General features: G+C 40.7%; 1 long non-coding RNA gene across 1 annotated transcript in view; it reads left to right on the forward strand.

Moving 5' to 3' along the window:
• Nucleotides 1-26998, forward strand: part of LOC147359475 (uncharacterized) — a 30424-nt gene extending 3426 nt beyond the window's left edge. The window contains exons 2-3 of the long non-coding RNA XR_015140838.1: nt 6504-6651; nt 25265-26998. This is a non-coding gene — a long non-coding RNA (uncharacterized LOC147359475). The remainder of the gene's footprint in view (nt 1-6503; nt 6652-25264) is intronic.
• The last annotated feature ends 654 nt before the right edge of the window (nt 26999-27652 follow it).

The raw sequence follows: 27652 nt of genomic DNA on the forward strand, positions 1-27652 counted from the left end.
GAGAGGATTCTGAAGATAGGGAATTGGTGTTGACTGCCTGTGAGTGATAACAGGGTAGGTGAGGCTTTTGGAAAAGTGTGAGATGTGATAAAATTCGAGGAACAAGAATACTCGGAAAAAAACAAACCTGAAAGTCTCAGCGGGTAAAAGGAGAATATTCAGAGGAGACGCTGAAAGTAGTCAGAGAGGAAGGACGAAGACAAGAGGCTGGACAGACCAGTGAGAAGGCAATTTCGAGGAGACTAACAGTGCCATTTCCTACAGATAATCAAGGTTAGGATTGGAGCAGTTCCCTGGTGGGCTAGTGGTCAGGATTTGGCGCTTTCACTGGCTTGGCCCGGGTTCAATCCTGGATCGGGTAATTAAGATACCATGAGTCTCGCAGTAAGGCAAAAAAAAAAAAAAAAAAAAAAGAGAATTGGAATGTGTCCACTGGATTAAGAGAAGAGGTTGCAGTACCAGGGTCAATATGAATTTCATAGAGAGGAAAACCCACATTTTAGCAGTTTGAGATTGACAGCTGGGACAGTGAAGCTGTGTTTTCGAGATACTTAAAGTCAGGGATGTGCAGGAGGTGGCTTATCCTGGTTCAGGAGAGCCTGTGGTTAATTTTTCAGGAATTTTAAAAGCAGTTGTTAAACACAGCCAGTATTAAAAATTAAGGGCAAAGAGGGAGGGATAAATCAGGAGTATGGGAACTAACAGATACTGTAGCCTGCCAGGCTCATCTGTCCATGGGATTTCTCAGACAACAATACTGGAGTGGGTTGCCATTCCCTTTCCCAGGGAATCTTCCGATCCAGGGATTGAACCTGCTTCTCTTGTGTCTCCTGCATTGGCAGATGGATTCTTTACCACTAGCACCACGTGGGAAGCTCACAGAAGCTTCAGATACACACTGCCATATATAAAGTAAATAAACAACAGGAATTTTACAATATAGCATAGGGAACCCCATATTCAATATCTTGTAATAACCTCTGGAAAAGACTAGAAAAAAGATACATAAATGTATATATGTATAACTGAATCACTTTGCTGTACACCTGAAACTAACACAACCTTGTAAATCAACTATGCTTCAATTAAAAAAGTAAAAGAAAAGTAAATTACAAAAACTTACAATGAAATCATATTAAAAAGCAATGTAATCAATACTCAAGAGATTATTTCAAAATTATTTAAATACACTTTATTATTATCCATACATCTGTTGTATTTACATGATGAAATACCATATAATGGTCTGCTGTGGTGGCAGCATGTTGGTAGCTTGAAACTCACCAAGGTGGGAGTATTTACATCTCAGAAGTTGACAAATGCTGCACATCAGACATTGATTTATTGTTTTGTTCATTGTTTAAGAATATAGTGGAGAAAATGTTTACAAGGCAGTTAAGACTTAAATTGTGCTGTGTCTGTAACTGTGAATAGCACAGCTAGCTAGCTAAGTCGATTCAGTCGTGTCCGACTCTGTGCGACCCTGTAGACGGCAACCCACCAGGCTCCTGAGTCCGTGGGATTCTCCAGGCAAGAGTACTGGAGTGGGTTGCCATTGCCTTCTCCAATGCATTAAAGTGAAAAGTGAAAGTGAAGTCGCTCAGTTGTGTCCGACTCTTAGTGACCCCACGGACTGCACCGTGGGATTCTCCAGGAAAGAGTACTGGAGTGGGTTGCCACTGCCTTCTCCAGTGAATAGCACAGGGGATTAAAAAAAGAGAGACATTCTTTCAGTATGTGACCAGCTCGTTTGGGCTACTTTCTGGCCTTCTGCTCAGTTTCTTGAACTTTTCCTTAGGTCCCCACAGCTAAGGTGCAGGTGAGGGATTGCAGAGGAGTTTTGCAGATGACTTGGGGTTCCCTTTCTTTGGCAACCTCTTTGCTAGGATTGAGCTTCCTAGGGGCTCAGACAGTAAAGAATCCACCCACAAAGCAGGGGACCTGTGTTTGATTTCTGGGTTGAGAAGATCCACTGGAGAAGGGAATGGCAACCCACTCCTGTATTCTTGCCTGGAAAACCCCATGGTCAGAGGAGCCTGGCGGGCTACAGTTCACGGGGTCACAAAGAGATGGACACAACTGAGCAACTAATACTTGCTAGGTTTCCTCCTCTTAATTTCCAGCCCTGAATTCCGACCACTGATAATAACTCCCGATTGCATCATTGCCTCCCCTCTGCTTTTTCTAGTTGATGTGTGTAAGCAATGCTTGAACAACGTGGGGGCATAGTCTGCATAGTCAAAAATGTGCTATAACATTACAGTCAGCTGTCTGTATCGGTGGTTCTGGATCTGAGCATCAACCCATAGATCATGTAGTTAACTGTAGTATGTATTTATTGAAAAAAATTCACCTCTAAGTTCAGTCCTGTGCAGGTCAAGCCCATGTTGTTCAAGGGTCAGCTGTATTCTCTTTATCTACCAGCTGTTTCTTTTTCTCCCCAGTGGCTCCTTTTAAAGACAATCATTAGATCTACCTATAGAAGTGACAACCTTTTATTTTATTGTGATCTTGAGTATTAGATAATCTAACTCCTTATGACCATGTGTGAGATAAAATGGGAAATAAAATTGAAATGGGAATTCTAAATGTACAATTAGTGTATGTGTACACGCCAGTCAGGAAAGGTGATATTCTGGTAACAAATAGTCCACAGATCTCCGTGGTGCTTATAGACCATGGGGTGAGGATGAGTCAATGGCGACAGTCTCTGTCTCATATTAGCCTCACTTAGGGACCTCAACTGACGTCACCACCTCCATTCTCTGGAACAATCTCTGCTGTCACACAGTGGGGAGAAAATTCAGCAAATCATGCTCAGATCTTAAAGCTGTTGCCTAGATCAGGCACTTCATGTTCCCACCCATATGTCCTTGGCCAAAATGAATCCAGCGCTCCCGCCTGACTGTCCAGGACTTGAGCGACTGCAGTCCCACCATGTGGTCTGAGGAGGAAGCTGCAGATGGGACATCAGGGGTGACCATTTCAGTGTGATTCACAGGTTAAGAGCAGGGAGCATTCAAGTCTTTCCTGCACTGGTTCCAAATCACTGGTCCTGGAGTAAACAGTCCCTTGCATCTTGTTCTGAAATTGTGACAGAGATACTGTACAGTGGACTAGGAGCTGTAACTAAGAAAATGTAGTGTTGTAATAATCACTACACGATGCCCAGAAAGCTGCTCTTTTAATATCTGAAGCTACCGAGGTTTTCCCTCTGTCATCGCAGTTCGAAAAGTTAGAATTGTTCTCAGATAGTGGCTTCAGAATTATGCGAGACTTCCCAGGTGGCGCAGTGGTCAAGAATCCGCCCACCAATGCAGGAGACGCAAGAGATTTGGGTTGGATCCTTGGGTCAAGAAGATCGCCTGGAGGAGGAAAGGCAACCCACTGCAGTATTCTTGCCTGGAGAATTCCATGGACTGAGGAGCCTGGTGGGCTATAGTCCATGGACTTGCAAAGACATAACTGAGCAACTAAACATGCACGCATGACACAAGGACTTCCCTGCAGGTCCACTGCAGGGGGCGTGGGCCCCTGGTCAGGGAACTAAGATCCTGCGTGTTGCACAGTGCAACCAAAATAATAGAAAAGAATTATGAGGACATGGCATCACTCTTACACACGAGCTCTGCTCTCCACAGGCATTTCCCTCTTCATGCTTCCTTCCTGGTTCTCAACTGTGTCATGTGTAACTGTTTGTGTTTGTTAGTGAAGTTTTCAGACAAGAAAGCATCCCCAGGAAGAGCAAGGAGAAGAATAAAGGGAGAGTGAAAGGCACTGGAACTGCAGCAGGGAAGTTCTGTTCATCCGTGCCTGAAAGTGGGGCATCTGAGTAAACGCACAGAATTTAGCAGCTCTGTGGAGGCCAGCCAGGGAGTGTTCAATAAAGGACCAGATTCCGGTATGACCTGATGACGCTGGACAGCAGGACTGGAGGGATCGATTTTAGCTGCGGTGAAAGACCAGGTGCAGGCCTGAGACCTTGGCCTTGTTTGGGGGTAGTTGCCACTCGTGCTGATGGGCGGTCCTGGTTGCTCCGTTGGCCAGTTCCCCGTGTGCCCTCAGGAGGCTGCACAGGCGCGGAGATGCTGATACCTCTGAGGTTGTAGGAAGCACCACAAGGTCTGTGGTGCCCTGGCCTGGCCCCTCAGCAAGCAGCATCCACATCATCACTTCCATGCTCGCCTGGCTGGGAGGTGCTGGCCTATAGCTCTGCTTTGGTCTCTTTTCAACCATGTGCTGTAGTGTTGACTCAGAGGTGTCCGGCTTTACAAGTTGACACATCGCTCCAGTGAAGGACCACGGTGCCTCTCCTGGTAACACTGGCTTCTGCATTCAGCTGTCCCTTCAGACTCTGCATCTGTGTTCAGAGGTGTCCAGCTTTACGAGTTGACCCATCGCTCCAGTGAAGGGCCATGGTGCCTCTCCTGGTAACACTGGGCTTCTGCATTCAGCTGTCCCTTCAGACTCTGCGTCTGTGTCTCGAAGCCCTCTGCCCACCTCACCACCCCCCGCCCCCCAGATCACCCAAGTCACAGAATTCAGCTTCTTTACGGTTTTCCACAAGAGACTGACAGATTCCTCTATGCTGAAGATTTGAAGGATCTGGGGAAGGACTTAGCATCTTAGGTTGTTCAAAGTGAACTCTATTTAGCGTGTATTTTCTGTGGCCTCTGTTCTTCCATGCTACCCTCTCCCAAGGATGAGGGTGAAACTTCTCTGTTCCCAATTACCAAAGGCAAATTCCCCATCCTTAATCAATCAGGACAAACATTGAAAAATAAAAAAATCAATTACTGCTGATCAGTCCTTTGCAGTTTTAGCTGCCACTCTGAGCTGTTATCAAGCTGGGAACATCTTTTAAATCTATTTATTTATTTTTTGGCCCAACCGAGCAACATGTGGGATTTTACTTCCTCAACCAGGGATCAAACCCATGTCCCTTAAACTGGAAGGGAAAGTCTCAGGCCACCCCTTTTAAACAAGTTCCCTGACAAGAATTCTGGTGAAGACAATAAGCTAAGTAAGACTCATGCATTTTTAGATCATTCAGAGGTCATTTGAGATAACTTCCTGATTGTTCTTGGCTTTGTGAGATGTTTCTTTCCTGTGAATGAAGTGCTCCTGCATTTAAAAACAAAACAAACAACAAAAATACCCCAAACAACAATAAAAAAAGCATGTGTAATGTGAAAAATGTCCATCAGAGGGAGCACCAGCCCACAGATTTCAGCTCTAAATCGAGATTTCTGACTCCAGCTTCCTCTCCATCTTTGTTGAACAAAAGAAGGTGAAATTCTCAGGAATGCAGTGTTACATACAACACACACTGAAAGAGGATTAAACATATATTTGTGGTTATTTTTTATGTAGAATGTAAAATTGAATTTAGTAAAAGAAAAGGAGAACTGCTGATGTGAAATTTGCAACAGTTGTTTCTAAAGGAGGTGATGCAAGAGTGCAGCGTGGGGAGCAGGGGTGGGGTAGGCCTCTGGCTGGTGCTGTGGCCCCACATTTAGTCTTCATGTAGATTATCAGTACTGTTACTACTACTTCTACTACAACTACTCTAGTTTTGGACGGAGGAGTTTATTTACCTACTAAACCATCCAGATGGAAACAGGAGCAAGGCAGACATGCGTGGACCAGTTTAGGTCTAGATATTCACCAGATTGGACTATTTTTAAACATTTAACATGCAACTTTTTATCGCAAGAACAAAACAATCTATGAAAACTGACTTCCAGAATTTTCCAAATTATTTTTCAACACGTAATTTCCCCCTACATTTCTGTATCAATTTCGAGGGAGACAAGATGGTAAAGAGTCTGCCTGCAATGCAGGAGACCTGGGTTTGATCCCTGGGTTGGGAAGATCTCCTGGAGAAGGGAATGGCTACCCACTCCAGTATTCTTGTCTGGAGAATTACATGGACAGAGGAGCCTGGTGGGCTACAGTCCATGGCCTCACAAAAAGTCAAACACAACTGAGTGACTAACACTTTCACTTCACTTTCAAATTCACCCCAAATACCAAAACTTTACTTTATAACCTAGTTATATAAGAGTGCCTAAACTGATACTGTTCTCTAAGCCCAGGTTCATATCTTCCATTTAAAATCTGTAAGTATCTTTATTTTTTGGATCTTTTTTGATGTGGACCATTTCAAAAGTCTTCATTGAATTTGTTATAATATTACTTCTGTTGTTTTATGTTTTGGTTTTTTGGCTACGAGGCATGCCAGTTCTTAGCTCCCCAACCAGGGATCAAACCTATACCCCTTGCATTTGAAAGTGAAGTCTTAACCACTGGACTGCCAGGGAAGTTCCATAAAATATATAAGTATCTTTAAATGAAATTGTCTATGTTAAAGGTCTTCTGGAGAAAAAATTATGAGTTAAGCACCTATAACTCCATCTTCATTTCTGCTATAATGTAGCAGTTTATCATCTAACCTGAAAGGGTCTATCAGGTGGGAGAGACTGAGTTTCTTATTTTCTCAGAATACCTGACTGCAGCTCATGATGTACCAGCATCTCCGCTTCTTCATGAATTACTCCTCGCTGGGGAAGATTCTCACACAAATATTGGAGACCGCAGCCTGACCCAGTTTCAAGTCACTGAGATTCTCATGCACTGATACTCTTGAAGGTATTTTTCAAAATATGTCCATTCTTAAAATGCACTGTGTTTAACATTTTCTTGAAATTCATGCTTTTCTCTGTTGAAGATACTGATTTCTCTGAAAAGGCCTGATTGTTTTCTTCCCTCTTGAGTCTAAGACGTTTTACCCAACTGTAGCTGGAATGAAGGGCTGACCTTGTTTTCCTCGGTGATCCTGACGGTGTTCACTCACACGGTGTTTTCTCTTTTCCCTGTTTACTTATTTATTATTTATGCATGTTACTGGAGTATAGTTGATTTCTAATGTTGTGGCAGCGTGTCTTCTGAACTCCTGGTGTGGTGCCGGTGGATCCCCTCGGGGTGTGCGGTGCTGAGTCACAACTAGGTCCCATAGACCTTCCATCATGGTTTGCAGTCTTGATTCACGTCAAGGAAAGGGAGCTTCCTGCTCCACAGCCCCAGCCCATGGGGAGTCCAGCTCTTTCTCATCCAGGCTGCCGCTCTGCATCCCATTACCCCCAGAGCGCAGAGAGCTGGTAGCAGCCTGACCAGGCGCCATCCCACCCCAATGGGGGCGCTGACTGGGCATCCATGTACATCCACGCCCAGGGTTGTCATGACAAGTTTCTGCAAATGGAGTGGCTTACAGTAACAGAATATATTCTCATCACTCTGGAGGCCGGAAGTCTGACATCAGTGTCCCCAGGGTGGTTCCTTCCATTGGTCCTGATGGAGAATGCACTCCCTGCCTCTCTCCCAGCATCCTGCAGGGCTCTCGGTCGGTCTAGGCTTGTAGATGCTATTACTTCAGTCCCTGCCACTGAACTCGCATCACCTTCTTCTCCGGGTCCCGGAGTCTCTCCTCTTCTGTCTCTTCTGAGGATATTCTCACTGGATTTCAGGACCACCCTAATCCAGGATGATTTGAACCTCATGTTAACTACATCTGCAAAGACCCTTATTCCTAATAACGTCATATTCTGGGGTTCTGGGTGGATGTGAATTTTGGGGGGACATTATTCACCCAGTATACCACATGCACAATAATTCTGTCTGCTTGGGGCTGAAATGCCCACTAAGGGGTATCCAGATCACTTTGAGGATCCTTGCTTTAACAAGGCACATACCTTTTTGCAAATTCAAGATTTAGGTGGTGAAATACTTGTTATAGAAATGTTTGATCATTGGAAATCCATTCATGTCACCAAAGAAATTTTTTCATCAAACTTATCAGTGAAAGAAAAGACATTAAAATTGAAAATAGACTTTCATTTACGTTAAAATTTTTGTACAGTTGTAAAGTAATAAAATTTTTTTGTTGTATATTAGTACTCTTGCCTGGGAAATCCCATGGACGGAGGGCCTGGTAGGCTGCAGTCCATGGGGTCACTAAAAGTCAGACAGGACTGAGCGACTTCACTTCCACTTTTCACTTTCATGCCTTGGAGAAGGAAATGGCAACCCACTCCAGTGTTCTTGCCTGGAGAATCCCAGGGACGGGAAGCCTGGTGGGCTGCCGTCTATGGGGTCGCACAGAGTCGGACACGACTGAAGAGACTTAGCCGCAGCAGCAGGGCAAGTAAGTTTTTCATCAATGGTGGTCATCAAGAAGTAGCTTTAGTCATTTTTAAAGGTCTTGATCAAGGATTGCATGTAGACATTTCAAGTATAAAGTCATATTTTAAACAATTATATTAGAAAAAACTTAGAAATACATCAAATATTCAAAAATGATATTTGAAGCTTAAATTTAGTATTTAAAAGTGTTCCAGATACTATATGGATTTTATAATAATTTTGTAATGTAAAAAAATCATGATTTTTTAAAATCAGGTTCCATGTAGATGCTTCTAAATCCTTTCTAGTTTTTCTCAGAGTATAAGACAGTGTTTTTGCTATGTGAGTCAGAACTTGAAAAAGATGTAACATATCACCTTAAGAACTTTCTATGCATAAGCAAATGCATGTATTTATTAATGTTCAGTTCAGTTCAGTCGCTCAGTCGTGTCCAACTCTTTGCGACCCCATGAATTGCAGCATGCATACATATATACACACATTTATCACATATATTTATAAAATTATATTTATGTAAAACCATACATTAATGTTTTTTAAATTGTAAGCATTTATAAAAGTCTATATGTTTATGCAAGTGGATTGATAGTACACATATAATGCAAAAACTGGCCCCTTTTCTTTAAACAGAAAGTTTAGTTATCTTTTCTTATAAGTATGCTTAGAACTCTGTTATTTTGAAAAACGACTGGGCAGCGTTCTATATGGTATGGCTGTCGTCAATGCCCTACATTTTGTCAGTCTCCTGTTAATAACATTTAAGTTGTCTCTAAATTTATTTCACTTTTGCTATCACCATTAATGCTTCAGTAATTATTTGTGTAGAAATCTCAGTAGAATAAATTCCTAGGAGTGGAGTTGTGGCATCAAAGTCTGTGTGACTTAAATTTTTTATGGATACAGGAGTCCCCCTTACAGTCCTGTGTACAGGTATACACAGCAGATGTGTTGCAAGACCTTCTGAAACTACAGGTAGTACAGATCCCTGGATATACTGTGTTTTTTCCTATACATACACACTGATGATAAAGTTTAGTTTATAAATTAGGCACAGTAAGGGATTAACAAAAGTAATAATAAGTAGGGCTTCCCAAGTGTGCTAGTGGTAAAGAACCCGCCTGCAAATGCAGGAGACAGAGACTAGGGCTCGATCCCTGTGTCGAGAAGATCCCCTGGAGAAGGGCGTGGCAACCCACTCCAGTATTCTTGCCTGGGAAACCCTGTGGGCAGAGGAGCCTTGCAGCCTGCAGTCCCTAGGGTCACAAAGAGCTGGACACAACTGAAGTGAATTAGCACTTAGCACAACAGTAAGTAGAACAATTTAACAGTATATTGTAATAAAAATTATGTGAATGTGGTTTCTCTCAAAATATCTTGTACTGTACTCATCCTTCTTCTTGAGGTGATATGAGATTGTAAAATGCCTGCATGGTGAGATGACATGGGTAACGTGGGCATTGTGACACAGAGTTGGACCACTGCTGACCTTCTGATAATGATACATCAAGAGGATCATCTGCTTGGGTTGATCCTGGATCACTGACCTGTGGTGATGCCGGTGGTTGGATGTCAGGTGTAGACAGTGTTGATCCCTGGGTCTCCTGGGTGGGACTGAGCATGAGATTTCATCATGTTGCTCAAAACAGTTTTCACTTTAAAACTCATAAATTGTTTATTTCTGGAATTTTCCATTTAGTAATTTTGGACTGCAGTTGAACTGGAAAGAGAAGGCACAGATGGGGGCAGGGGCGGGGGTTGGCCGTACTATGAAATAACCAGCAAACTTTGGCACCAATTTATTCTCTCACAGTTAAGAGGGAGCTGGTTTTACCACCCTGTTTCCAGCAGCCTTTTAAATTGTTGATCCGAGAGATGAAAAGTGCTATCTCCTTTCTTTCTTTAATTATAGTTGAGAAAATAAAAGGGAGAAATGAGAAATGAGATTGCTCATATAGATAATTCAGTCAACAGTCACCTGTTGGAGATAACATAAGAATGTCACAGAGATTTAGCTCTTAATTGTTCTATGAGTCAGTAAGAAATGGGGCGTGGGGGGAATTATAAATACATTTCATAGGAAAACCAACTTTGTTTTCACTTAAGGGGTGTTTTAACCATTATTGTAATGGACGCTGACAATGAGCATGGTGTCTGTCACTGCATGGCCAAGTAACAGAACTCAGATCATGGAACTAGGAGACCTGGAGAATTGTTATATATATGTATGTAAATTTGACCTCATATCATCTTTTGTATAATTAGTAGTGTTATTGTGGCAAATCATTGAACTGTGTGTCTATTTCCTCATGAGTGTAATGTACAGGGTTAGGACCTCAACACCTTAAAAAATGTGAATTTAGAAACGTCTAAATTCAGTAAATATCATTATTGATGAGGATTTCCAAGATGAGAAATTGTTCCTACCTTAACTCTCCAGTAGGTGGTGATATTATAACATTCAAAATAGTGCAGGAGTCAATATTTCAGATTTAGAAATATTCTTTGCCACTGTAGTAAAATTTTAATGTTATATACAAAGAGTGCATTTTTAAATTTATTATTTTGCATTTAATATATTCACTTTAGTTGTTTAGTTGTGTCCAACTCTTTTGCAACCCCATGGACTGTAGCTCTGTCAGGCTCCTCTATCCATGGGATTTCCCAGGCAAGAATACTGGAGTGGGTTGCTGTTTCCTTCTCCAGGGGACCTTCTTGACCCAGGGATTGAGCCCAAGTCTCCTGCATTGCAGGCAGATTCTTTACCACTGAGCCACCTGGGAAGCCCAATATATTCACTTATGATTGTTCTTTTAATGTCTATAAAATCAGACTCCAAATCTAATTACCACAGACATGATTTCCAATCTGTTGTAGTTTCTTTAATTCAGTTCATTTTATAAATAGTTTCAGTTTTAATTAATCAGTTTGTTTAATTGGAAGACTAAGAGTGGATACAGATTGAACTTTGTTTATCCTGTATAAACTAAACTGTAGTACTAAAACTGTAAAATTCTGTATAAGAAGTTATTTGAAGGAGAGCCTTGAATAAGGTCCTTGGATATCTTTTTAGAAAGTCATCTTTTAGTGACTGTATAATATACAGAAAACCAAGGACATTGAAAGTTCACGGAAATTGCAAGATTTCAATTTTAAGTTGTATAATTTTCAAAAAATAAATTTCATATATGCAGTAATGGCAGAAAATAAAATGTCATGTAATAAAACAGCAAGAAAAGCTTTGCATAAATGTGTAGTCATTTATCTTTTAACATATGACATATATTAAAGAACTATAATAAAGTCTTATTAGGAAAAATAAAGGAAGACACTCATAATTTCAGAGACTAAAAATAGTAAACATGAAAATACCATTTAAGGTAAACATAGACTAAATGTAAATATTTATTAAGAGCCTGTATGGAATATTTTATACAACTTGACAAGTTAGTAGTGAAAATCTTTCAGAAAAATCGTCAAGCAAGTGCATAAAATCATTTTTTAAAGATCATAATAATAAGACTTCATAAAATAGATGGGGAAACAATGTTTTCTTGGGCTCCAAAATCACTGTAAATGGTGACTGCAGCCATGAAATTAAAAGACGCTTACTCCTTGGAAGAAAAGCTATGACCAACCTGGTGGTGGTGGTTTAGTTGCTAAGTTGTGTCTGACTCTTGTGATCCCATGGACTATAGCCTGCCAGGCTCCTCTGTTCATGGGATTCTCCAAGCAAGAATACTGGAGTGGGTTGCCATTTCCTTCTCCAATGACCAACCTAGACAGCAAATTAAAAAGCAGAGACATTACTTTGTCGACAAAGGTCCATCTAGTCAAAGCTATAGTTTTTCCAGTAGAGTTGGACCGTAAAGAAAGCTAAGTACCAAAGAATGGATGCTTTTGAATTGTGGTGTTGGAGAAGACTCTTTAGAGTCCGTTGGACTGCAAGCGGATCAAACCAGTAAATCCTAAAGGAAGTCAGTCCTGAATATTCACTGGAAGGACCGATGCTGAGGCTGAAACGTCAATACTTTGGCCACCTGATGCGAAGAGTTGACTCATTGGGAAAGACCCTGATGCTGGGAAAGATTGAAGGCAGGAGGAGAAGGGGATGACAGAGGACAAGATGGATGAGATGGTCGATGGACATGAGTTTGAACAAACTTTGGGAGTTGGTAATGGACAGGGAAGCCTGGCGTGCTGAAATCCATAGTGTTGCAGAGTTGGACATGACTAAAGTGACTTAGTAGGTATGCACGCACAGCTCCTTATATCATATAAAAATATCTATCTTAATACAAGACACTTCTACAAAAATTGACCCTGATGAATGCCACTGATGAATGCTGCTGCTACTGCTGCTGCTAAGTCGCTTCAGTCATGTCCGACTCTGTGTGACCCCATAGATGGCAGCCTACCAGACTCCTCCATCCCTGGGATTCTCCAGGCAAGAACACTGGAGTGGGTTGCCATTTCCTTCTCCAGTGCATGAAAATGAAAAGTGAAAGTGAAGTTGCTCAGTCATGTCCGACTCCTAGCGACCCCATGGACTGCAGCCCGCCAGGCTCCTCCATCCATGGGATTTTCCAGGCAAGAGTACTGATGGATAACCAACACTAATTCTTAATATGTAGGTTAGAAGACTTAGAGTCATTTTGTGCTACTTGGGAAAGCAACCTTTGAAACTTTGCTTTGTCTTAAAAAAAAAAGAGAGAGAGAGAGACTTGGGTTAAGAATAAGGAATCAGAGAATAAATTGTTGCATGATGTTTCTTTAGCAAGACATAATCTTACTGTAAAATTTTTAAGTAGGTGAGACAATGCTCTTAGTTGATTTAGGTGATTATTATCTGAAATAAAGGTTAGAAAGGCTGTAAATTTAGGTTTTCTTTTTTTAAAGAATTAATAAATCCTAGCTATCAAAACCCTTCCTACTTGAACAAGGGAACCTAATAGACTTGGATAAGTGTATTTAAATTCTCATAATCTGGAACTAAATAGATAAAGATAATAAGGGATACTTACATACTATTACAGATTTGGGAAAAATTGAAAGGAGAAAGGAGTCTAAGAAAACCAAAGTCTAATTTTGTTAAGTGCAGAGAGGTGCGTGCAGGCACGAAAGTGATCCTCTGTCCTGAACACAAAGTTGGGCCACTTCTCCTAACCTGCTTTGAGGGTCATGTGGGTGCGAGTGAGTTCAGCCTTTCAAGTCAGCCTGAGAAAACCTCCTGTGTGATCCTCACCTGCTTTCTCCACCCACTGGCCAAGTGCAGAGGAAGTAACTGGCCAAGGGCGCTATGACCTAGGGGATGCTGGAGCCATAGTTGGAAGGAGGCTGGTCGTTTAGCTGATGCTTACCTGGAAAATTTGTGTTCAACTTTGCACAAATGAAATATGAACTTTTTTGTGAAGTTTTGGATTCGTTTTACAACAATGAGTGCTCCTTATTCTAATACATGTTACTGAATTTTTATTTCTGTCAGATAACAGTTTTTAGTTGAAATTAATGTATGATTGATATTTTACATGTTACTTTCTTCACTTAAGAAATTTCCATGAACTTGCCTTCATATGTGAAGAATGTTGACATACTAGTGGATGTGACAGAATTCCAGCTGAACTATTTAAAATCCTAAAAGATGATGCTGTTAAGGTGCTGCACTCAATATGCCAGCAAACTTGGAAAACTCAACAGTGGCCACAGGACTAGTAAAAAGTCAGTTTTCATGCCAATCCCAAAGAAGGGCAATGCCAAAGAATGTTCAAACTACCATACAGTTGCACTCATTTCACATGCAGGCAAGGTTATGCTCAAAATCCTTCAAGCCAGGCTTCAGCAGTATGTGAAACGAGAACTTGCATATGTACAAGCTGGGTTTTGAAGAGGCTGTGCAACCACAGGTCTAATTGCCAACATTTGTTGGATCATGGAGAAAGCAAGGGAGTTCCAGAAAAACATCTACTTCTGCTTCTTTGACTATGCTAAAGCCTTTGACTATGTGGATCATAACAAACTGGAAAATTCTTAAAAGAGTTAGGAGTACCGGACCACCTGAATGTGAGTCAACAAGCAGTAGAACCCGGGTGTGGAACAACGGACTGGTTCACAATTGGGAGAGGAGTACAACAAAGCTGTATATTGTCACCCTGCTTATTTAACTTCTGTGCAGAGTACATCATGTGAAATGCCAGGCTGGATGAATTACAAGCTGAAATCAAGATTGCCTGGAGAAGTACCAATAATCTCACATACGAAGATGATACCACTCTAATGGCAGAAAGTAAAGAGGAACTAAAGAGCCTTTTGATGAAGGTGAAAGAGGAGAGTGAAAAAGCTGGCTTGAAACTCAACATTAAAAAAAATCTAAAATCATGGCATCTGGTCTCATCACTATAGAAGGGGAAGAAGTGAAGCAGTAACCGATTATATTTTCTTGAGCTCCAAAATCACTGTGGATGGTGAATGTGGCCATGAAATTATAAGATGCTTGGTCCTTGGTAAAAGGCTATGACAAACCTAGACAGTGTATTAAAAGGCAGAGACATCATTTTGCCAACAAAGATCTGTGTAGTCAAAGCTATGGTTTTTCCAGTAGTCATGTACAGATGTGAGAGTTGGACCATAAAAAGGGTTGAGTGCTAAAGAATTGTTACTTTCGAGTTCTGGTGCCAGAGAAGACTCTTGAGAGTCCCTTGGATGGCAAGGAGGTCAAACCAGTCAATAAATCCCAAAGGAAATCAACCCTGAATATATATTGGAAGGTCTATTGCTGAATCTGGAGCTCCAATACTTTGGCCACCTGATGTGAAGAGCTGACTCATTGGAAAAGACCCTGAGGCTGGGAAAGATTGAAGACAAAAGGAGAAGGCGGTGGCAGAGGATGAGATGGTTAGATCGCATCACCAACTCAGTGGACATGAATTTGAATGAACTCTGGGAGATAGTGGAGGACAGATGAGCCTAGCATGCTGCAATCTATGGGGTTGCAAAGAGTTGGATACGACTTTGTGACTGAACAACAGCAGTAACAACACTTTTGTATGTAAAGAAGGTTGACATGCTAACCATCTTTAACACCATATTCCTATTTCATATTGGTAATATTTTCTTGTATTACTTTTCAAACTCAACTGTTTGTCATTAAGTTTCCAATTTTTTACCATAAGTTATGCTTCTCAGTACTTCTATACCAATTATTTTGGGGCTTTACTCAAAATGAGTAATGTGGTCAAATAAATGAATGGTTGATAAGGATAAATGTGGTCAGTGGCTATCACACACTCTGTGAATTCCTAAAAATTACTGCGTTGTGCAAAACTGTGTGATAAAAAATACGACCCATTAAAGAAAAAAAAAGTTGACCTTGACTAAAATGAAAACTTCTACTCTGTGAAAAATGCTGTTTAAAGAACAAAAAGATAAGTCAGATTTTGCAAAAATATATAAAGAGTTCTTAAAGCTCAACAATAAGAAGCAACCCAGTTTAAAAAATGGGCAAAAGGTGTGAACAGACACCTCGTCAAAGAAAATACACAGATGGCAAATGAGTGTATGAGAAGATGCTCACCATCATATATTATTAGAGGATTGGAATTAAAACCGGCTACAGCTACGTATCAATTAGATGCCTAAAATCAAAAACACTGATTGCACCCAATGTGGGCAAGGGTGTGGAGCAACACGAACTCTCCTTTACTTCTTATGGGGAAGCAAAGTGTTATAGCCACTTTGGAAGACAGTCTGGCCATTTCTTACCAAACTAAACGTGCTCTTATCATGTGATCCAGCAGTCGTGTGCCTTGGGTTGAAAACTTAATTGCACTCAAATGAATTGAAAACTTATGTCCATGCACAAGAAAACCTGCACACACTCAACAGGGAGGGGATTTATATACACATATAGGTGATGCAGGCTTCCCTGGTAGCTCAGCTGGTACAGAATGCGCCTGCAATGCAGATGACCCTGGTTCATTTCCTGGGTCAGGAAGATCCCTTGGAGAAAGGCATGGCAACCCACTCCAGTATTCCTGCCTAGAGAATCCTCATGGACAGAGGAGCCTGAAGGGCTACAGTCCATGGAGTAGTAAAGAATCAGACACAACTGAGCAACGAAGCACAGAACAGCACAGCATAGGTGATTCCTGCTGCTGTACAGCAGAAACTAATACAACATTGTAAAGTAATTATACTCCAACTAAAAAATTTTAAATTAAAAATTTAAAAACCTGCACACAAATGTTTATAGCAGGTTTTCTCGTAACTACCCTAACTTGAAAGCTGTCAAGATGTCCTTCAGTAAGTGATTGGAGTCAAACTGTGGTACATTCATGCCATGGAATATCATTCAGCAATAAAATGAAATGAGCTCTCAAGCCACAGAAATACATGGAGAATCCTATATGCTAAGCGAAAGTATACAGTCTGAAAAAGCCACACACTGTGTGAATCCAACTGTGTAGCTTTCTGTAAATGGCAAAGCTCTGGAGACAGTAAAGGGATTAGTGGTTGCTAAGGGCTCAAGGGGAGGCCAGGATGAATCAGCGGAGAACAGGGGATTTTTGGAGCAATGAAACTATTCTGAATGACACTGTGATGGTGAATACATGTCATTATACATTTGTCAGAACCCAGAGAATGTACAACACACAGAGTGAACTGTAGACCTCTGTTAATAGTAACAATAATGTACCAGTGCTAGCTCATCAGATGTAATGAGGTACCACGCTTAATGCAAGGTGCTAGTAATAGGGCTGCTGTGTGTTTGGGAACTCCATGCTTTTTGCTCAGTTTTTCTGTAAATGTAAAATTGCTCTAAAAAATAAAGTCAATTCAATTAAAAAATGAGCAAACAAAACAACAAATAAATGCAACAGGGCAAAAATGGGATTAGGGGCATGATACTCAAATATTTTATGAATGACATACATGAATTTGATAGCTAATAATTTTGAAATAATATTAAAAGCAAATTCCAGGCATTGTTTTACCTCTCCTGTGTGTCTGACCCCATGGACAATAGCCTGCCAGGCTTCTCTGTCCATGGAATTTCCTAGGCAACAATACTGCAGTGAGTTGCCATTTCCTTCTCTAGGGGATCTTCCCTACCCAGGGATCGAACCCATGTCTCTTGCATCTCCTGCATTGGCAGGCAGATTCTTTACCACTGAGCCACCTGGGAATCCCCATATGAGTACTCTATTAATATTTATTGTATTTTAATATTTTGCATTTATTATATTTTTAAAAATCTGGGTAATAGTGTTATAGATCATGGAAATACTGTTTTTATAGCTTCAGATCAGATCAGTCACTCAGTCGTGTCCGACTCTTTGCGACCCCATGAATCGCAGCACGCCAGGCCTCCCTGTCCATCACCAACTCCCGGAGTTCACTCAGACTCATGTCCATCGAGTCAGTGATAGCTTACTGTATGAAAAAATAATGCTGATATTTATAAAAGAATAAAACACAAACTACTAGTGATTAACCAGAGAAAAAGAAATAATATTTTAAAAATCTTTTTGTTAAGAACAAAATATTCAAAATACTAAAATTGTCAATGTTGGTGTTACAAACAGCTGGATTTATTTTTTGCTGCTCATCTCCATGACTAATGTATATTTTTAATTAGAGATGTGGATGGGTGTGGCTTGTACATCTGCTGCATAGAGGTAGTTGGTAGATAACTGATGAGAGTGTGTGTTTTGTGTTTTCCTACCAAATTTAGCGGCCTTCCCTGGTGGCTCTGTGGTAAAGAATCTGCCTGCCAAGGCAGGAGATGCAGGTTCAATCCCTGGGTCGGGAAGATACCCTGGAGAAAGAAATATCAACCCACTTCAGTATTCTTGCCTGGGAAATCCTGTGGAGAGAGGAGCCTGGTGGGTTACAGTTTGTGGGGTTGCAAAGAGTCAAACATGACTCCCTGACTAAAGAAAAATTACCACTCAGTTTATCTGATGCAGTATTTCTGGTGTTTCCTGCAGACATAAGGAAATCTCGATTATGCTCAGATTGTTCACAAGTTAAATAACTAATTGTGCTAGAAAAAATGTGATTTTCAAAGCCAGCATTTAACCAAAGGAGCTGTAGTATTAGAAGGCTTATAGAAAACAGCATTCTTCTGTTCTACCCTGTCCATTCTCTTAACTCTGGCCTCCAGATCTGTGACTTTACACACTTGTTGTCTCTTTCTTTAGGTAATTAGGTCCATTTAATTTATTTTTTTAAGTGCTTAAATTGCTATTTCTTCAGTAGTAAATTTTAAGATTTTTTGATGTAGGTTTCTCTGGTGGCTCAGCGGTTAAGAATCTGCCTGCAATGCAGGAGATGTGGGTTTGATCCTTGGATCAGGAAGATCCCCTGGAGGAGGAAATGGCAACCCACTCCAGTATTCTTGCCTGGGAAATCCCATGGACAGAGGGGCCTGCAGGCTTCAGTCCATGGGGTCGAAAAGGGTTGGACGTGATTTAGAGACTAAACAACAACAACAACAACAATTTTTAAAGTTTTAAGGAATTTGTTACAATATTGCTTCTGTTTTATGTTCTGATTTTTTTGGCTGTGATGTGTGTGGCATCTTAGCTCTGTGAGGAAGGATCACACCCAAACCCCCTGCATTGGAAGGTGAAGTCTTAGCCACCGAGCATCCAGGGAAGTCCCTCGTAGCAAACGTTACTACTGCACACACACAGCCTTTTCCCACCTCTCACAACCGCCTCCACATTCACCAGTGGTCATGTGGATAGACACTCCGTGTTATCGTGACTTTATAAATATTGTCTGACATTAAGTCAAGTGGTTTACTGTGAATATCTTTCTTTTCCCATAAAATTTTTGTCTTTTAACTTTGACTCTTGTTATTTGCATTTATTGTGCTTGGTTTTACAGCTGTGTCCGTGGTAACTGAAATTTATTTGATTTGTGTTTCTTTCCTGCCTCCAAGAAAATGACATTATTTGTATGAGTTCTCTCTATATATTCAGAATGTTAAAGTTTTATTAGTTATGTTGTCAGTTTGGAAATTTCATTGCTTTCTTTTTAAAAACATTTATCTGTGTCATTTTACACGTGTATCTTTCTATTTTTTCTGACACAGGTTTAATGTTTGTTTTACACTTTAACTCATTTAGAATTTATTATGGTATATGATATGACATTTGGATCTAATTTATTCTTTCTTTGTACCAACATCCGGTACTCCAGACATTTCATTGCCAGTAATTTTCCCCTCATTGGCCTTGCTTTATTTGTTCATTTTTAGAATTATGTCCAGTTAATTGGTCATGTCATTTGTCCTCTCAAAGCCTGTACGATTGTCGTAGAATTGGTGGTTTGTCAATAATATCTATCCTGGGATTCTCTTTCTACTCAGTTGAACTTTATTTCCTGGAGTACTGTTTTCATGCTGGTGACTCTATTTCCCTAGTATCCCCACTATTTAGCAGTTGGATCGCCCCCATTTTCCTCGCTCTGCCACCATCTGCCGAGTCATCAGCTGGCAGTCGAGTTGGTTGTGCTTACAGTTCTCCCCCCTCATCTGTAGTTTGACTTTCTATAGTTTCAGTTGCACATGGCCAACCACAATCCAGAAATATTAAATGGAAAATTCCAGATATAAACAATTCATAAGCTTGAAATTGCATGCCGTCCTGAGTAGCCTGATGAAATTTCGTGCCACCATGGTCCTGCGTCATCCCTTTATTGGGTGTCTCCTGCCCGCTGTCGGGGTTATCAGATCGATGGTCGAAGTACCTCAGGGCTTGTGTTCTAGTGACCCTGATTTTACTTAATAATGGCCACACAGTGCAAGAGCAGTGAGGCTGGAGGTTCAAATATGACAAAGAGATGCTGTGAAGTACTTCCTTTGAGTGAAAAGGTGAAAGTTCTCAACTTATAAGGAAAGAAAAAGATCGTACACTGAAATGGCTAAGATCTACGATAAGAATAGATCTTCTATCCGTGAAATCGTGAAGAAGGAGAAAGGAATTTGTGCTGGTTTTGCTGTTGTGCCTCCTGCTGCAGAAGTTACGGCCACAGTGTGGAGGAACGCTTGGTTAAGATGGGAGAAGCATTCAATTAGTATGATGAGATTATTTTTCTGTTTTACTATGAGGTAACTTTAATGGCAGTAAACATTTAAGAAGCAAATAATATGCATACAAGATATAAATGTAAAAAAATAGAAGTAGTGAATTGTAGGGTTAAATTTTTTCATATATGTATGTGTGAGTGTGTGTATGTGTGTGTGTGTGTGTATGTATGTGTGTGTGTGTTAAATTGCTTCAGTTGTGGCTGACTCTTTGTGACCCTATGGACTGTTGCCTTGCAGACTCCTCTGCTCATGGGATTCTTCAGGCAAGAATATTGGAGTGGGTTGCCATGCCCTTCTCCAGGCGATCTTCCCGACCCAGGGATCGAACCCACATCTCTTATGTCTCCTGCATCGGCAGGCAGGTTCTTTACCACTAGCGTCACCTGGGAAGCCCATTAGAAAGCTGTAGTTTCTTTCATTATGTTCACATACACACAACTTTTTTGTTTTCTCATCAGGGATCTTTGCCGACACATCAGATTTTGTGACTCCCAGCTTGCCAGATCAGGTGTGACACAGTATTGCTCACTTCTACCTAGAAGACGGTCTCAGAGGGTCTTGCACAGCATGTGTCAGCTTTACAGCTCTCTTATCTTTCTCTGTCTTGCAGAATTGTACTTTTAGGGATGTTTTTCTTCTCATAGCGAGACACACAGGAAGTTCAAAAATACATCTATAAATGTACTTCTCAGAAAGTGTTTTGGCATGCAGGATCACTGATTGGAAGCAAGCTCTCTCCTGACTGCAAGAATATCCTGATTAGATGGCGTTATTTCCTTTGTGGCTTAAATAACCATATATTAATCTGAATTTGAAATCCTGGGTTTCAAGCTCTTTTTAAGTTGTTAGAAATTGCCAACCACTAGCTCAGTAACAGGGGTAAAGTGAAATTCATTGTTTGGTTTTTGAGGTTGCAGCATAAATGAAACTTCAGGAACAAAAGATAAATTTGGCTTTTGTTACACCGACTGACGGAAACTGCTCAGTCCAGTGATAGCAGCAAAAATACACAGTTAAGATGATAAACCAAGGTTATGATTGAACAAGTAACTTCACAACAGAGGAAAACTTTACAGGGTCACTTCACAGCCCCATAAGCATTCAGGGTAGGGTTATATTTCTAGGGAGTTTCTAGTCCCTGTTATTTAAAGATGAAGATCTGTTTGCTTTAAAAAAAATCTATTTAATTATTCAGCAAGGTTTTTGACATTCTGAAAGAACTTACCACAATGTCACAAAGAAATAGATTCTTCCAAGACCATATTTGGAGGGTGACTTTACAAAATGATCCCACTTTCTTAAAATGCCCCTTCCTCTCCATCCTCCAACAATGGACCAATCCCTTCATGCTTTCTCTTGCTAAGCTCTCATTGGCACCAGTGGAAAGCTTGCACAAAAGAAGCAAAAGGTCTGGACTTTGTTGAAATGGAGTCACTTTGTACATATGTAAAAACTACATCAATTTATTTTGTGAAGCCGAAATGACTGTTTAGGAGCCAGAAGAGGTAGGAGTAGTGGAAAGCAGCATTTTGGTGCTCACACGTGAATCAGCATATGTCTGCATGATGTTGTTGTTCAGTCATGTCTGACTCTTTGTGACCCGATGGATGGCAGCACTCCAGGCTTCCCTGTCCTTTATCTCCTGGAGCTTGCTCAAACTCATGTCTGTTGTGTCAATGATGCCATCTATCACCTCATCCTCTGCTGCTTCCTTCTCCTGCTCTCGGTCTTTCCCAGCATCAGGGTCTTTCCCCACCATCAGCTCTTTGCATCAGATGGCCAAAGTATTGGAGCTTCAGCTTCAGCATCAGTCCTTCCAATGAATATTCAGGACTGATTTCCTTTAGGATTGACTGGTTTGATCTCCTTGCTGTCAAGGGACCCTCAAGAGTCTTCTCCAACACCACAGTTCAAAAGCATCAATTCTTTGGCGCTCAGCCTTCTTTATGGTCCAACTCTCACATCTGTACATGACTACTGAAAAAACCATAGCTTTGACTAGACGGACCTTTGTTGGCAAGTTGATGTCTCTGCTTTCTAATGCACTGTCTAGGTTAGTCACAGCTTTTCTTCAGAAACATTAAAATGTTTATTCAGATGCATTCAGAATGAAGGAATATGATAATTCAGCTGACTGGGATGGTTTAGCAGCAGTCAGGCATACAATTTCATTATTTTTTGATAATAGATATCTGGTTTATAAAATAGTATAGTAGTTTTTAATGTATCTGGAGGTATAGTAACCACCATTTGAAATAAATATATGTGATTGTTAAATGTATTGTATGTACACAGGATTTGTGAATGACATGAAGGTATTTAACAGAGCCCTAAGAACCTGACTGGAGAAGGCAATGGCACCCCACTCCAGTACTCTTGCCTGGAAAATCCCATGGGCGGAGGAGCCTGGTGGGCTGCAATCCGTGGGGTTGCAGAGTCGGACACGACTGAGTGACTTCACTTTCACTTTTCACTTTCATGCATTGGAGAAGGAAATGGCAACCCACTCCAGCGTTCTTGCCTGGAGAATCCCAGGGACAGGGGAGCCTGGTGGGCTGCTGTCTATGGGGTCGCACAGAGTCGGACACGACTGAAGTGACTTAGCAGCAAGAACCTGACATTCTTAACGATTTGGAACATAGGCTGCAATGCAAAAGTAAGGAAACATGCCTCTGACTGGCAAAATCCCGGGTGCTTTGTCATAAGATACGTGCCTTTTGCAGTAAAATTGCATGTAAAGTACGGGAGAAGGTGTGGAACATCAGGGTCCAAAGTCTTGATAATAAATGACGGCGGCCCAGCAGCTGGGGCCACTTAAGACAAGGCAAACCATCCTCTGTGTTGCAATGGCCCTAGGAGCTCTCAAAAGCATAAACATGTTTAGTGAAGTGCATTTGTTTCCTGTTTGCTAGTTTGGTGGAACAGAGTACAATAACCAGTATTTTTAATGTTGGAATCATCAAGAAAGTGCACGAACTTTTTTTTTTTTCTCAATATGCTCAGACATGAAAGAGTCAGACATATTCTTTTTTTTTTTTTTTCCAGACATATTCTTTAAAGTCTTGGCTTCATGTGGAACACTCTCTGAAAATGCCAGGGAAATGAAACATTGATTTATTTAAAAGAGAATTTAAACATTTTCTATGCTGTCCTAAGTCCTTCTGAGAAGTAGACGTTTTCTAAACAAGCGATGCTACATTTTTTGAAGCTTCTGCTTTTTTTCCAAATAATTTTCATCTTGTGTGCATGAGTGCACAGCCACTCAGTTATGTTTGGACTCTTTGTGACCCCATTGACTGTAGCCCACCAGTCACCTCTGTCCATGGGATTTCCCAGGCAAAAATCCTGGAGTGGGCTGCATTTCCTTTTCCAGGGGATCTTCCCATTAATTCTAGGTCTCTGACCCCCATTACATGTGACCTTGGGCAGTGTAATTAACTTTTTTTGATAATTTCCTGGTTATGCACACACACACATGCCTACACATGCACACACACAAACACACCCACCCATTTCATAGAACTGTGAAAATTAGATACTGTGTCTGAACATTTTGTGTATATTGGTTTTGAATGTTTGCTTATCTGATTTATGTATGATATAGCCAAGAAAGGAGGGTTTCTGTGGCTGGTTCCACATTACATGTCTGGTGGGTGCTGAGTCCAGGTTGGATGCTGGGTGACCTAAATCTGTTCCACAGGTTTCTGCTGCCCTGGGACTTCTAACTTTTTCAGTTTCATGATTTTCAAGCTTTCTGAAGTCATTAAATCTGTTTTATGGATGTTGTTGCTGTTTAGTCACTAAGATGTGTTCGGCTCTTTGTGACCCCACAGACTGTAGCCTGCCAGGCTCCTTTGTCCATGGGATTTCCCAGGCAAGAATACTGTAATGGGTTGCTGTTTCCTTCTCTAAGGGATCTTCCTGACTCAGGGATCATACCCATGTCTCCAGCATTGACAGGTGGATTCTCTACCACTGAGCCACCAGGGAAGCCTGTTTTATAGATGACCAATGTGTAAAACAGGTAAAACCAGGCTTGCTATGCTGAAAGTTTTGAGGAGCTGAAACCCTTAACCCTCACTTTCTTGTCCTAATAACACCAGGCCTCTGCAGAAGGGCTAAAAGGTCTGGTTTGGTGTGTGCTTTCTCTTAGTTATAGTAGATATCAATACATATTCTTTTTTTTTTATACTTTTTTCCTAGTTTTCTTCTAGTTTTATTGAGAAGTAATTGACATACATTACTGTATATGTTTCAGGTATATAGCATAATGGCTTAATTGACATATATTGTGAAATGATTACAATAGGTTTAGTTAACATTCATCATTTTTGTATAGATACAATAAAAAGAAAATAAATTTTTTCCTGTGATGAGAACTCTTAGGCTCTCCTCTTTTAACAGCTTTATATATACCATACAACAGTGTTAATGCTGTATATTACATCCTTAGAACTTAGTTGTGTTATATCTGGAAGTTTGTCCCTTTTGAACACTTTATCCAATTCCTTTTCTCCCCACTGATCTCTTTTTCTACGCGTTTGGCATGGTTTCTCATTTGTTTTTTTGTTTTGTATTTGTTTTAGATTTCATGATGAGATTTTTAGGTGAGAGTATACAGTATTTGTCTTTTTCTGTCTGAATTTACTTCACTAACACCTTCAAGGTCCATACATGTTGTTGCAAATGCATATTCTTAAGAACTCATCTGCAGGTTAGGGTTGATGGATAAAGATAAGTTTTTTCAAAATTGAAGTAAGTTTGATCAGTTAGAAAACTGAAACTAGAAAACTAGACACAGAGAATCTCATTATATGTGTTTTCTCTGTACATTTATATAAGCACATCTTATTTGTCATTTAAACACTTCTTTTCTAATGCTAGGTTCCTGCTAGTTATGACAAATTGTGTCCACTTTAGTAATATTTTAATTTAAAAAAATTTTTAAACACATTTATTTTGCTCTCCTAGGTCTTCGTTGCAGCATGTGGGATCTTTAGTTGTGCATATAAACTCTTAGTTGCAGCATGTGGAATCTAGTTCCCACACCAGGGATCAAACCTGGGCTCTCTGCATTATGGAGAGTCTTAACCACTGACCACCAGGTAAGTCCCCACGTTAGAAATGTTTTAGATAGCATTTGAAACTCCAGAGGTTGCCAACATCCATTGGATCATCGAAAAAGCAAGAGAGTTCCAGAAAAACATCTATTTCTGCTTTACTGACTACGCCAAAGCCTTTGACTGTGTGGATCACAACAAAATTTGGAAAATTCTTCAAGAGATGGGAATACCAAACCACCTTACCTGCCTTCTGAGAAATCTGTATGCAGGTCAAGAAGCAACAGTTAGATCCGGACATGGATCAATGGACTGTTTCCAAATTGAGAAAGGAGGTACGTCAAGGCTGTATATTGACATCTTGCTTATTTAACCTGTATGCGGTGTACATCATGCGAAATGCTAGGCTGGATGAAGCACAAGCTGGAATCAAGATTGCCAGGAGAAATATCAATAATCTCAGATATGCAGATGATACCACCCTTATGCAAAAAGCAAAGAGAAACTAAAGAGCCTCTTGATGAAAGTGAGAGAGGAAAGTGAAAAAGTAAGCTGGCTTAAAACTCAGTATTCAAAAAACTAAGATCATGGCATGCAGTCCCATCACTTCATGGCAAATAGATCGGGAAACAATGGAAACAGTGACAGACAATTTTCTTGGGCTCCAAAATCACTGCAGATGGTGACCACAGATATGAAATTAAAGGACACTTGCTTCTTGGAAGAAAAGCTATGACCAAGCTAGACAGCATATTAAAAAGCAGAGGCATTACTTTGCTGACAACGTTCTGTGTAGTCAAAGCTGTGTTTTTCCAGTAGTCATGTATGAATGTGAGAGTTGGACCATAAAGAATACTGAGCAGTGAAGAACTGATGCTTTTGAATTGTGGTGTTGGAGAAGACTCTTGAGAGTCCCTTGGACTGCAAGGAGATCAAACCTGTCAGTCCTAAAGGAAATCAGTCCTGAATACTCATTGGAAGGACTGATGCTGAAGCTGAAACTCCAATATTTTGACTGCTTGATGTGAAGAACTGACTCATTGGGAAAGATCCTGATGCTGGGAAAGATTGAAGGTGGGAGGAGCAGGGGATGACAGACAATGAGATGAATAGTATCACCGACTCGATGGACGAGTTTGAGCGAACTCCGGGAGTTGGTGATGGACAGGGAAGTCTGGCGTGCTGCAGTCCACGGGGTCGCAAAGAGTCGGACATGATTGAGTGACTGAATTGACCGAACTGACTGACTAAAACTCCAAAGGAGTATCTATAGTTGCTGACAGGATGGAAGATTTATTTAATCTCCATTATATGTCACTGCCATGTCTTCTCTACAAAACTGTAGCATTTTTATGCAGTTGAAAGTGCACTTGCTGCTCCACAGAAGCCATTCCTTGATACACTGTTACCATGCGTTATCACATACACTCCATCCTTTCAGAGAGATGCTGTTTGTGTTTGAAGCCACTGGGAACTGGAAGTCTTCAAAGAAAGTTACACACATTCAGGGTGGACCAGCTGTGCATAAAGATCTAATCATGACGTTCTCTGAGTTGAAGCCTTGTGCCCAAATGACAGGAGAAAGCAGACAGCATTATGAGAATACAGTATTGCCATCCCAGTCTGCCACTGCTCTTTATTCTTTTACATCTTGTCTTTCAAGTCTTTCTTTTGTTAAATAATCTTAAACCTTACTGGGGATTAGTATATTATGTTAACTGACGGCTGTATATTCTAATACAGGAAAAAACAAACAACTCTCCTCCCACCCTCCTAGCTAATACTAGGTCATTTTAGAAGACACAAGATGGAAATTACTCACACAATACCCTATTTTCAATTTACTTTTGCACTTTTGGAAAGCCCTGAGAATTCATGTTTTATGCATTTGTTCATAAAACATTCACTGAGTGCCAAGTATCTACAGAACTAAGCTGAGAGGTTTAGAGACATACTTAGTTTGAGTCTTTGATAAGTGGGAGGGAATACACACAATTAAAATACTTGCAATTGATGGCAGCTGTGGCTGGTGCAGTGACAGAGGACTTTGCAACCTCAGCAGAGCCTTGGGAGGGAGAGTTTCAGGGAGCCTTGAGAGTTTTGGGGAGAAGCTGATAGGTGAATAGTGTTGTTAAATGTGAGAAGCACTTTGTCACAACCAAGGCCATGGTCAAGAATTCAAGGCTGGGAAGGCAGGTAGATGTATTGAGGCCTTTGTAGTTCTCTGGGAACAGCAGAGACTTGAAGGGTTGAGGACATATGTTTGGTGAATAGAAGATAGTGAGCACCATGGGGTTAT

Source organism: Bos grunniens, chromosome 14 (genome assembly GCF_055505025.1).
Source record: "Bos grunniens cultivar Pamir isolate PY7600 chromosome 14, Bosgru_T2T1.0, whole genome shotgun sequence".
Lineage (NCBI taxonomy): Eukaryota > Metazoa > Chordata > Mammalia > Artiodactyla > Bovidae > Bos > Bos grunniens.